Below are 9,417 nucleotides of genomic sequence, written 5' to 3' on the forward strand. Positions count from 1 at the left end.
TGAAGTGTTCTTAAACTAGGGTTGGGTGGCGACAGCTGCGTTAGGGACTGGCCCCTGCGCACGTCCATCCATCTGCATGGACACTGGTCTGGCCAGTGTCCAGAAGAACCATAGTCTCTGGTTCTTCCCCCAGGCCGGCAGGGAGTGGCCGTGATCCGCTCTCTGCATGGCTGCGGGGCCATGGGATGGTTTCTGGACATCTAAGGCCCACTACACTCAGAAACAGCGAGGAACATAATGTGCACTGTGTGGCAAGGAGCACAGGACGTCCCACGGACCTGGGGGACCCAGGTGTGAGGGCAGCAGAGAGAACTAAGCCTGTGCGGGTATCTCCGTCACACCGGGAGCCGCGCCTGCAGCAACCTGTGGCCACGCGGGGCCATGTCGCCGTGCGCGGCCATGTCACCGTGCGCAAGCTCCCACCAGCAGATCTGCAAACCACTGCGGGTCCTCCGCCCGGGCCTGCCTGTGCCCTGAGACAGTGGCGAGTCTCGGCCAAACTACCCCGTGTGCCACTCACATCAGAGGCCCGGGGGTCGCAGGCACCCCCTCCAGCAGGGCGGGGTCCCAGCACGTGAGAGGCGGTGTGTGTACATGCCCTGCCATCTACTTCTGTACTTGGGAGGGGCACCTCTGACCGAGAACCTGGCGCCCCATTCCTTGAAAGGGTGTTTTCGGTACTTTCCTTTCCCCTTGAGAGGCAACATAATGCGACACGAAGCGCAGCCGCCATTTCCACCCACGCTGTGTGCGCTTTGGCCCAGTCTACTCTGGGCCTGAGCTTCTCTCAGGAATGGGGAGAAGGTTCCCGCCTCCCCGCACGTCTGCAAAGGACAGTGGGAGGGGCGCGGATGCTTTGCGGGCAGTGGGCGGGGCGCGGATGCTTTGTGGGCGGGGCGCAGATGCTTTGTGGGCGGGGCGAGGACTCCAGTGAGCTGTGCGCGGATGCTCTGTGGACAAGACGCTGATCAAACGTTGGCTACTGCTCCTTGGAAAACCTCAGCCTGGCCTGCAAAGTACTTGGAATGCAAATTAAGCAGACGTATTTGGGGTGGTTTCAGGTAATGTGTTTAACATTTTAAAAAGCTTAAACTACTGCCTCCAAATTCCTCTGACCAGTCATCTCAGTCAAAGACGGAGGGATCGGGGTGCTTTATGTATGAGTGATAGAATTAGATCAAACGAAAGGATTATGAGGTAGAATGAGATGTTGGAAGACAGAATTTTAAAAGCATAAGGATGCCGTGCTAAACCAGCCCAGCCCCTCTTTACTACCTGGCCAGGGGGGCAAAGGTTTGGATCAGCCAGTGGTTCAGTCTGCACCTGGCCCCAGGCATAGCTGGGTAAGCAGGGTCTGGGGAGCGGACCTCTGACCCTGGGGGACACTCACAATTGGCCATGGACTTGAGCAGACCTCCAGAAAGGAGCAGAGGCAAGTGGCTGCGGGGGCCGCCCCCCACCGACCGAGAAGGGCCCCCAGGATTCCGGCTCCCGCCTGCATCTTCGTCTTCTGAAGCTCCCGGTCTCCCCGACAGGCTCCAGTGCCCCGAACTTCTGCTTCTCGGTCCCTCACAGGCAGGACAGAAGCAAGAGTGGGCCAGGAGGGGACCCGGAGCCAGATGCCTGAATCCAGAATCCTGGATCTGCTCTCGCTCGCCATGCGCCTTCGGGCAGATGGCTTAACCTCTCACTTCCTCCAAGTGCCAAACGGGAAGAGAAGCCATTGTATCAGTTTTCTACAGCTGCTGCAACAAATCGCCACAGACATCTTTACAGGGCAGGAACTTAGCTTATGGTTTGGCGGCTCTGGGCCAGCTGGTTCCTTGATTGTTTGAGCTTCCAGCTGCTGCTCGTGTTGCTAGGGGCCCCTCCTGCACCTTCAAAGCCAACAGCCTAGCATCTTCCAATCTCTTCGGCAATGCCGTCCTTCTCTTAGAAGGGCACTTGTGATGACATTGGGCCCACCCGATAATCCAGCATAGTTTTCCCATCTCGAGATTCTGAGCGTAATCACATCTGCATGCTCTTTTGTTCTTTAAGGTGACGTGTTCACGGGTTCCAGGCATGAGGGAGTGGCCATTTTGGGGGCTATTATTTTTTCTACCATAATAGTTGTCACAGAATAAATAATACAGTATAAAACGCTTAGAGCCTGGCACGGAGCAAGAACTCAATAAATGTCAGCTATTATTTGCTCAAGCGGAAACCCTCGGCCTGGAAAGCCTTCTCCACTCCATGGCTCTGCCCCAACGCTTTCCTCTGGCTGAATCCTGAGGCCTCCTTCTGGAAGCTTCCCGGACTGGGTCCACTGCCCTGCTGTGCTCAGGGGGGACCTGTGTTAGCATCGTCTGTTCTCCCACTAGATCGTCAGCTCCTCAGCAGCTGAGACCTTGTACTCATCTCCGAGTTCTCAGCCCCGACACACGGCGTGAGAAGGGTTCACGTCTTATCGACGGCTAATGGTCCTTCCTGACTCCACGGCAGGCACAGTGAATGCAGGTGGCGGGGCGCCCTGAACCCCGCGGGGCTGCTGCTACCTGCAGGCGGGGCCGGTAGTGGGGAGGTCCATGTTTTGGGGTCACTGGCGGAGCAGCTGTTTCTCCATCGAGGAGGTGCCCCCATGAAAAGCAGGGAAGACAGGGCCATGTGTGCTCCGCCTGGAAAGGAGACCTGGGGTCTCGCCAGTGTGCCACCCACTTGGTGACCGGGGGCAGTTGCTGTCTCACAGCTCCACGGGGGGCAGGAGGGGCCGATACAGGAAATGGGGGGTGGGGTGTCAGATGCAAGGAAGAAGGACCCAAAGAAACCACTGGGCTCAGTGGTTTGTAAAACAAAACACAGATTCGCAGGCTGTAGCCCAAACCTGCCAAGCCCAAATGTCCAGGGCAGAGGCCAGAAGCAGTAGTTTGAAAAACCACCCAAGTGGTCCTGCTGTGCAGCCAGGTCTGGGAGCCGCTGATGGGGCTGCCTGGGGCTGCAGACAGACTGTGCTACAGATAAACGTTTCCCAAAACAGGTGTGTAAAGCTGGGAGGGACGGCAGCAGTCGCTTGGCTCAGAGTCTCTTCCTCTGCCTTGAGTTATGCTACCGAACGCTCTCTGGGGACGTAGCTGTCCTGTCTGCTGGGGGTGTGACGGGAGGAGGCTGAGGGCAACGGACGCCTGGCCGGGCCGAGGAAGGCGGCTGAGCAGAAACAGTCTCCGCCCGCCGTGTCAAAACCTGCTTCCCAGTCAGATGGGGTCACTTCGGTCCCCTAACCCTAGGTCGGGACAGCCAGGCCTGTGGTCAGCAGCCGTCTAAAATCTGGAACCTTTCCCCAGCACCCCCACCTCCCTCCTCCTTTTACTCTCCTAAGCACTTACTACCTGTCAAGATGCTTAGTTATTAACCTACTTATTGAACTCACTTCTGACCTGCGGTCGTCGTATCGCTGGTCTGACCCCTCCACAAAAACGCAGCTTCTAAGAGGGCCGAGTGTGTCGCCCTCCTCCGCACTGCCTGCTTCTGGTTCACTGCTGTGTCCCCGGCGCTGCAGACGCACAGTGAGGAAAGCGGCAGAGCGGACAGCGAGGAGCTGGGAGGCGGGGTGGGGCGACCCGCCGTAGCGGTCCAGGGGAGACCGGCCTGCCTGCACCCCCCATCTGAGTTGCCATGGCTACCACAAAGCAGGGCCTGGACTGGCCCTTCTGCTTTGGGCCACCAGAGCTTAGGGGCAGGCAGAGGGGGATCACGGGGCTGGGGACGATGTAAAGCAAAAACTCACCCGCTCCCCGGAGGCTGACGAACGCCGCCCGGACGTCGGTGGGCAGTGGAGGTGGTGGGAGCAGCCTCAGCCCCGATCCGCAAGTGTCAGGGGGACCGAGGAGCAGGAGCAGGAGGCAGAGCCGTGACTGCTGGGGCGCTGGCAGGATGAGTCATCATCGAGCGCGGGTGGAGGGTCTGGGTTTGCTGCTGCTTCGCAGGGACTGGCAGCCGAGCAGCCTCTGGGACTGCGGGCGGGGGTCCCTTCCGAGGGACCTCAACGCATGGAAGCCTACGTGAGAAAGGCCATGCGTCTTACAGGATAATTTGTTTTGCCCCAAACTTCATGCCTGCTCTTGGGAGCCTCCCTACTGTGTCTGCCACGCCTCGGAGCCCCCAGGCCGGCCAGTCGCCCACCGTGTGGCTTCACCTGGGTGCCAGCGACTCCCCTTCTGCCTCCAGCCGGATTCCTGCTCCACCCAGAGGCCACGACCTCACCTGGCGGGTCGTCCCCCCTCCAAGCCCCCTCAGCTCTCTCCTCCTCTTCCTTTCACTAGACCTGGTCCTGTTATCACTCTGTCCGGGGCCCAAAGTGGGAACTCTGGGCTCCCCAGACACCTGCCAGTCCCCTCCCCTTCCCTTCCAGCCAGGCAGCAGTGCCACCGACACGAGGGGAGACCGCAGCCCACCTGCCAGCTCTCCCTGCCCGCCCTCTCCTGCCTGCTTCCTGCGACCTGCCCACAGGGCATCGAGGCCACGGCGGGGCCCGACACACCCTGCGTCTGCTTACCGGGCCCCTGGGCCCCGCACGCTCAGAACAGACCCTTCCATGTGTCGCTCATGCGTCTTGGCCACCTGGTTCCCTCTGCCTTTTCTGCTCGACACCCCCCCCCCGCCCCCCAGCTCTAAGCCTTTGCACTTGCTGGCCCCGCTGCTTCGGAAGCCCTTTCTCATTTGTCTGGATTAAAAAATCTTACTCAGCCTTCCAGGGCCCCTGCAGACATGACCTCTGGTGTCAGGCCCGCCTTGTCCCGCTGCCCCCACTGTAAACACGTCTGCCACGGCACCGGTCAGGGGTAGGGAGCTGGTGGACACACGTATTCCCTCCAGACCCCGAGCTCTGTGAAGGGCTCGACTGTCCTATTCACCCTGACGTCGTCGGTGCCTGAAGTCCGTGGTGCACAGTTTGCAGGTGCCTGTCACACATTCCATAATGAATGTCTTAAAACATACGGTTTCCACACAGGCGACTGCAGTTAACGGGCCAGAGAACCAGGCACCGGCCGCCCGCACTGGGAGGCGGGGCACGGTGAGGACCCAGAGGCCGGGATGCAAAGCCCACGACAAAGAAAATGTGTTTCTTAAAATTGTGCCTGGCTCCCGACCAACGGGCAGTTTATTTCAGACACTGTTTACTGTACCGAATTCTAGCACAAGGAGCGGGCTTGGAGAGACCGGGGGAGTTCGGAGGGATGGGAGCCCCTGGACAGCACAGAGAACCCGGGGCATGAGGGCTGGTTCCCCGGGCGACACGGCGCTTTGTCCCACCTCCTCCTGACAGTCCCGAGGGGCGGGGGCAGGACGGCGGCGGCCGTGGGCACCTTGGCTGCGGTGTAGACAGAGCCCGTTCTCCACGGCCAAGTCCGTGGGGAGAAATGGTGCTGAGACCCCAACCCCCAGGGAAAGGGGGGGGCGGCTGCTCGGAGACAGAGATTAGGGGGTGTGCACAGCGCTGTCTTCCCGGACCCAGAGATCTGGGCGAGCAGAGACTGCGGGGACCTTGTCCCTGTCAGATGAAACGCAGCTGCAGGAGAGTTAGTGGAGCTGAGGAAGGGTGATCAGTGGACCCACACTTCGCCTTGTTCTAGAGAGTCTGGAGGCTGACGTCACCATCGGTTGCCCTGTGCTTCTCCCTGGAGGCTCATCGCGTCAGGACAGGACTGTCCACTCGGGCTCGGCGTCCCCGCCTGGCCACGCTCCAGACCCACAGCGCCCTCGCGAGTTCAAGCCTGACTGCGCCTTTCCCTCCCCGTAACCTGGCTTTCCCCGTCTGCACCAGCGAGCGTACACGCGTCATCGGTCACCTTAACCAGGACGCTGCCCTGCCTGGTCCGTGTGGCCCACTGGGGTCAGGCGGTCAACAGCCTCCACACATGGCGGAGCCCCTGGCTTGTGAGTGGAGCTGTACGGGGCGCTGTTCGTGCTGGCTCCGGCCGCGTGAGGAAAGGCGGGGCAGGCGACACGCGCCGGGGCGAGGCCGCGCCACCGCGTGCATCCGGTGCCAGGATTACTTTGAGCTGCCGGCAATTAAGCAGCAGCAGACACGGGAGGAACTGTTGGCCTCCTCTTTCTGCCTAAAAGCAGGGCAGAAATTTCCCTTTGTGAAGGGGACCCCTCCCTCTTCCACCCCCAAGGACAACGACCACGTCACGGGAGGGAGGAAGCGGCTCCCACGCGGTCCGCACGCACGACCTCACCGGAACGACCCTTATCTTCCCCGAGTGTCCCCCGCGTGGCTACCGTCCCCCATTCACCGACCCCAGGAGCTCAAAGGCCCCTCCTCCGTCACTGTCCCACCACGCCTGTCACTGCCTTTGCTCGGATGGCGCACGCGCCCTCCAGCCCAAGCCCTTCTCCGTCTGCTGCTCTCCTGCGAGGCTCCCGTGTGCCCGTCGCGTCCTCCTGTTAATCTCTCCAGCCCTCAGTGTAATTCACAGGCCCCAGGCACTAAACCCGAGAGGGTACAGGAGAAGCTTTCCTTCCCCCGCAGTTTTCAAGGGTGTGCACAGCAGGTACCCGGAGTGACAGGACAGGTGCCCCCGCGCCAGGCTGGACAAACACCGCAGAGGACGACACCGGTGCCTGGGCCCTCACCCAGAGGGAAGCCGGGAGGCGGGGGCCACGTGACCGCGGCGCCACAGATGAGGGGGTCCTCCAGCAGCAGAGACGCCGTCGGGGAGGGTCCGGCTCCCCCTCTGGCGGCGGTGGGGACGCGTGGAGGAGAAAACCGGATGCGAGCTCCGGGACAGACGGGCAGGAGGGCCGGAGCGAGAGGAGCAGGAAGGCGCAGGGCGCGGACGGGGCTGTCGCGCCTCCGTGGGCGGGGAAGTGGCGAGCCGGGCCCCGAGGGATGCTAGAGTATTTCTGCGTCCTTGACCTTCCTCGGCCTCACGGCACACGGCCCACTAGAGACCCACGCCAGCCACCAGGGGGCAGTGGCCTGAGGACCCGGGACGAGGGACAAGCGCGTCCCGTCCTTCGGGGAAGGAGCGTACGCACAGCCCTGGGGGGGGTCGCACACACATCGCTTTTCATCTCGTGTGTGCTCACTTTTCCTTGGTCGGTAAAAGTCAGCGCCGCCCACCACACCCCGTGCTGGAACAGTCCGGGACAGAAGGCACTAGTGGTCGCCAACGCCTTTGCAGGTGTGCTGGGGGGTTACTGAGACCAGCCCCATGATGTGCCCGCCCGCGCGCTGGCCGCGGGCCCCTGGGCTGCTCCCGGCTGGCCCTCCCAAGCTGGGCCCGGACCCGAACCTCAGCGCTCCGGGGCCACTGGCTTCTCCGCAGCCACACGCGCCTCCTCAGCCCTGCTCCGACCCTGTGTCCGCTGCTCAGGCATCATGCCTTCGACGCACACGCACCCCCATCTGCACGAGAACTGCCACGTCTGCCAAGGTCCATCAGGCACACTGGCCGCACGCCGGCTGCCGTCTGACCTGACTACAGCCCCTGACGAAGTGATCCAGAATGTTCCAGCCCGGGTGTGGAACTCACCTCTAAGGCCCCACTGTTTTTCCTGCAGTCATCGGTCAATTCGGTTAATTCGGTTAATTCGGCATTTCTTGCCTCCACTTCCTTCCCCAAATGTAAACTTCACTTGTATTTCTTCTCGCTTCTGATCCTTTAAGAGATTTGGTTTATTCTTCACAGCTAGTTGAAACCTTCCGTATTACGCTGACGTCTGCGCATTACGGTCAACCTCTCCGTTTTTCTTTTTCTGACACTCAGCTTCTCCGATTTTCGATTAAAATGCCCTGGCTGGCTACTGTTGAAAGGATATTTTATAGTGTTTTTGGTGTATTAAAGAAGTCAAATTTCGGTTTCTGGTTTATAAAAACTGAACAAGTAACCTCTTTACGTGAATCTTAACTCTCTCTCTGCCTGTGTGTGTCTACGGTGGATAATAAGGCCAAATACAAAAGGGGAACCTGCGCGATTAGATAGCACGTGCTCACAGAGGTGTTCAGAACTAGGTAACATCTCAGACAGTTTCGAAATTCCCTGAAGGAAAAGTCCGGTGACAGGCCTGTGCCATAGGCGTTCTCTCCTCGTCCAGCAAAACGAAAAGGAGAAAAATGTGACAGTGAGACGTGGCTATGAGTAAACGGAGCCGACTGGTGTAGACGTCAGTTTTCCCTCAGTCATTTGGCCGCTTTCTTCAGGAACAGCAGCTGTGTGTGAGTGTGAGAGGCGGCATCACACACAGTCACTCCTACAGCCCGCCCCTCCTCCAGGACGGCTCAGGGACTTGCTCCCCAACCCCGCCTCCCAGAGAATGCTCAGAGATTTTCGGGGCTGTAAAAGGAATGTGGGCAGAGCTTTTTCCTGGTTTCTCCACCGTCCACAAAGGTGATGGCCTTGCCAGTTAAGGGACAGAGGGAATGACCCTTCTGTGGAGCTATTTCTCAGCTGGCTTCCTCCGGGCAATTTTAGGGAGGCCAGGACTGGAGCCAAGTGTGAGCAGAGGAGCAAACAGGAAGCCCATTGTCCTACACAGTCATTTCAGCCTGATAAGCCCGTGTGAGGCTACTCACTGCACTAGCAGAGCACACAATGCATCTTGTATTTACACTGACTTCAAGTATTTTTTAAGTACTATGTCCACCTCTCATCATGCCTGATATCTGGGCCAACCCTGCACATTGGAAATAATTTACAGTTTGCAGGTACAGCGTCTCATTTCTCCGGACTGAAAAGGCCTCTCCACGCGTCACCTCCATTGTTCCCACAGCAGCCTCTGCAGGCGCTGGGCCCAGACCCATGACGGGCGCCTCGGTCCCTGCAGCCGGCAAACCCCCGGGAAAGGATTTCCCCAGACAAGCGAGGCCCGCACGGAGCCCAGGCGCCCTCGCCACCGTTTTGAGGCGTTTGCCACGGTCTTTTCCGGTCCCGCTGTGAGAGGGAGCCTCACAGGAGGACTCAGGAGCAGATGGCCGGAGTGACACGTTTTCATGGGGACACCGGTGCCGCCACGGGCTGTGACCAGCGTTTTACAGCCCCGGGAGAGAAGAGCGAGAGAGAACCGCGCCGTGGGGACGGAGACGGGCGCCCAGCGCCCCCTCCACCGCTACACCGAACTTTGACCTTTGTGGACTCCCCAATACCCTAGCTCGAGATACACGAAAATAAGCAAATCCTCCCAAACCACGACGCCCTCTCCAGGCACCCCGCCCTTCCCCGGCCCGGCGTTATTCTCTCGAACGAACGCCGCCCAAAGCCGCCGGGCGCGCGCCGGGAATGCGGCGCATTTCAGCACCAGCCTCGGGGACAGACGCCATAGGGTGGGGACGGACCCGCGCCTGGTCGTCCCCGAACCGAACCGCTCTCGAGGCAGGTGTCCCGGGTGCTGGGACTCAAGAGGGCTCCTGCGGGCATTCGCCAAAAGCATTTCCCC

The 9,417-nt window shown here is 60.2% G+C and overlaps 1 protein-coding gene across 3 annotated transcripts in view; it reads right to left on the bottom strand.

The window, feature by feature from the left end:
- The window catches only part of GNG4 (G protein subunit gamma 4), a 35,854-nt gene that overhangs the window by 25,665 nt on the left and 772 nt on the right, over positions 1-9,417 (bottom strand). The window contains exons 1-3 of one of the 3 annotated variants that reach the window (XM_023520836.1): positions 7,518-7,743; positions 3,764-4,033; positions 3,414-3,529 (exon numbers count right to left, since the gene is read on the bottom strand). The gene's annotated coding sequence lies outside the window, so the exon portion shown is untranslated. Of the gene's footprint in view, positions 1-3,413; positions 3,530-3,763; positions 4,034-7,517; positions 7,744-9,417 lie in introns of those variants that run through there. The other 2 variants (XM_023520834.1, XM_023520835.1) reach the window with 2 other exon arrangements.

The sequence above is a fragment of the Pteropus vampyrus genome, unplaced genomic scaffold (assembly GCF_000151845.1).
Source record: "Pteropus vampyrus isolate Shadow unplaced genomic scaffold, Pvam_2.0 Scaffold279, whole genome shotgun sequence".
NCBI classification, from domain to species: Eukaryota; Metazoa; Chordata; class Mammalia; order Chiroptera; family Pteropodidae; genus Pteropus; species Pteropus vampyrus.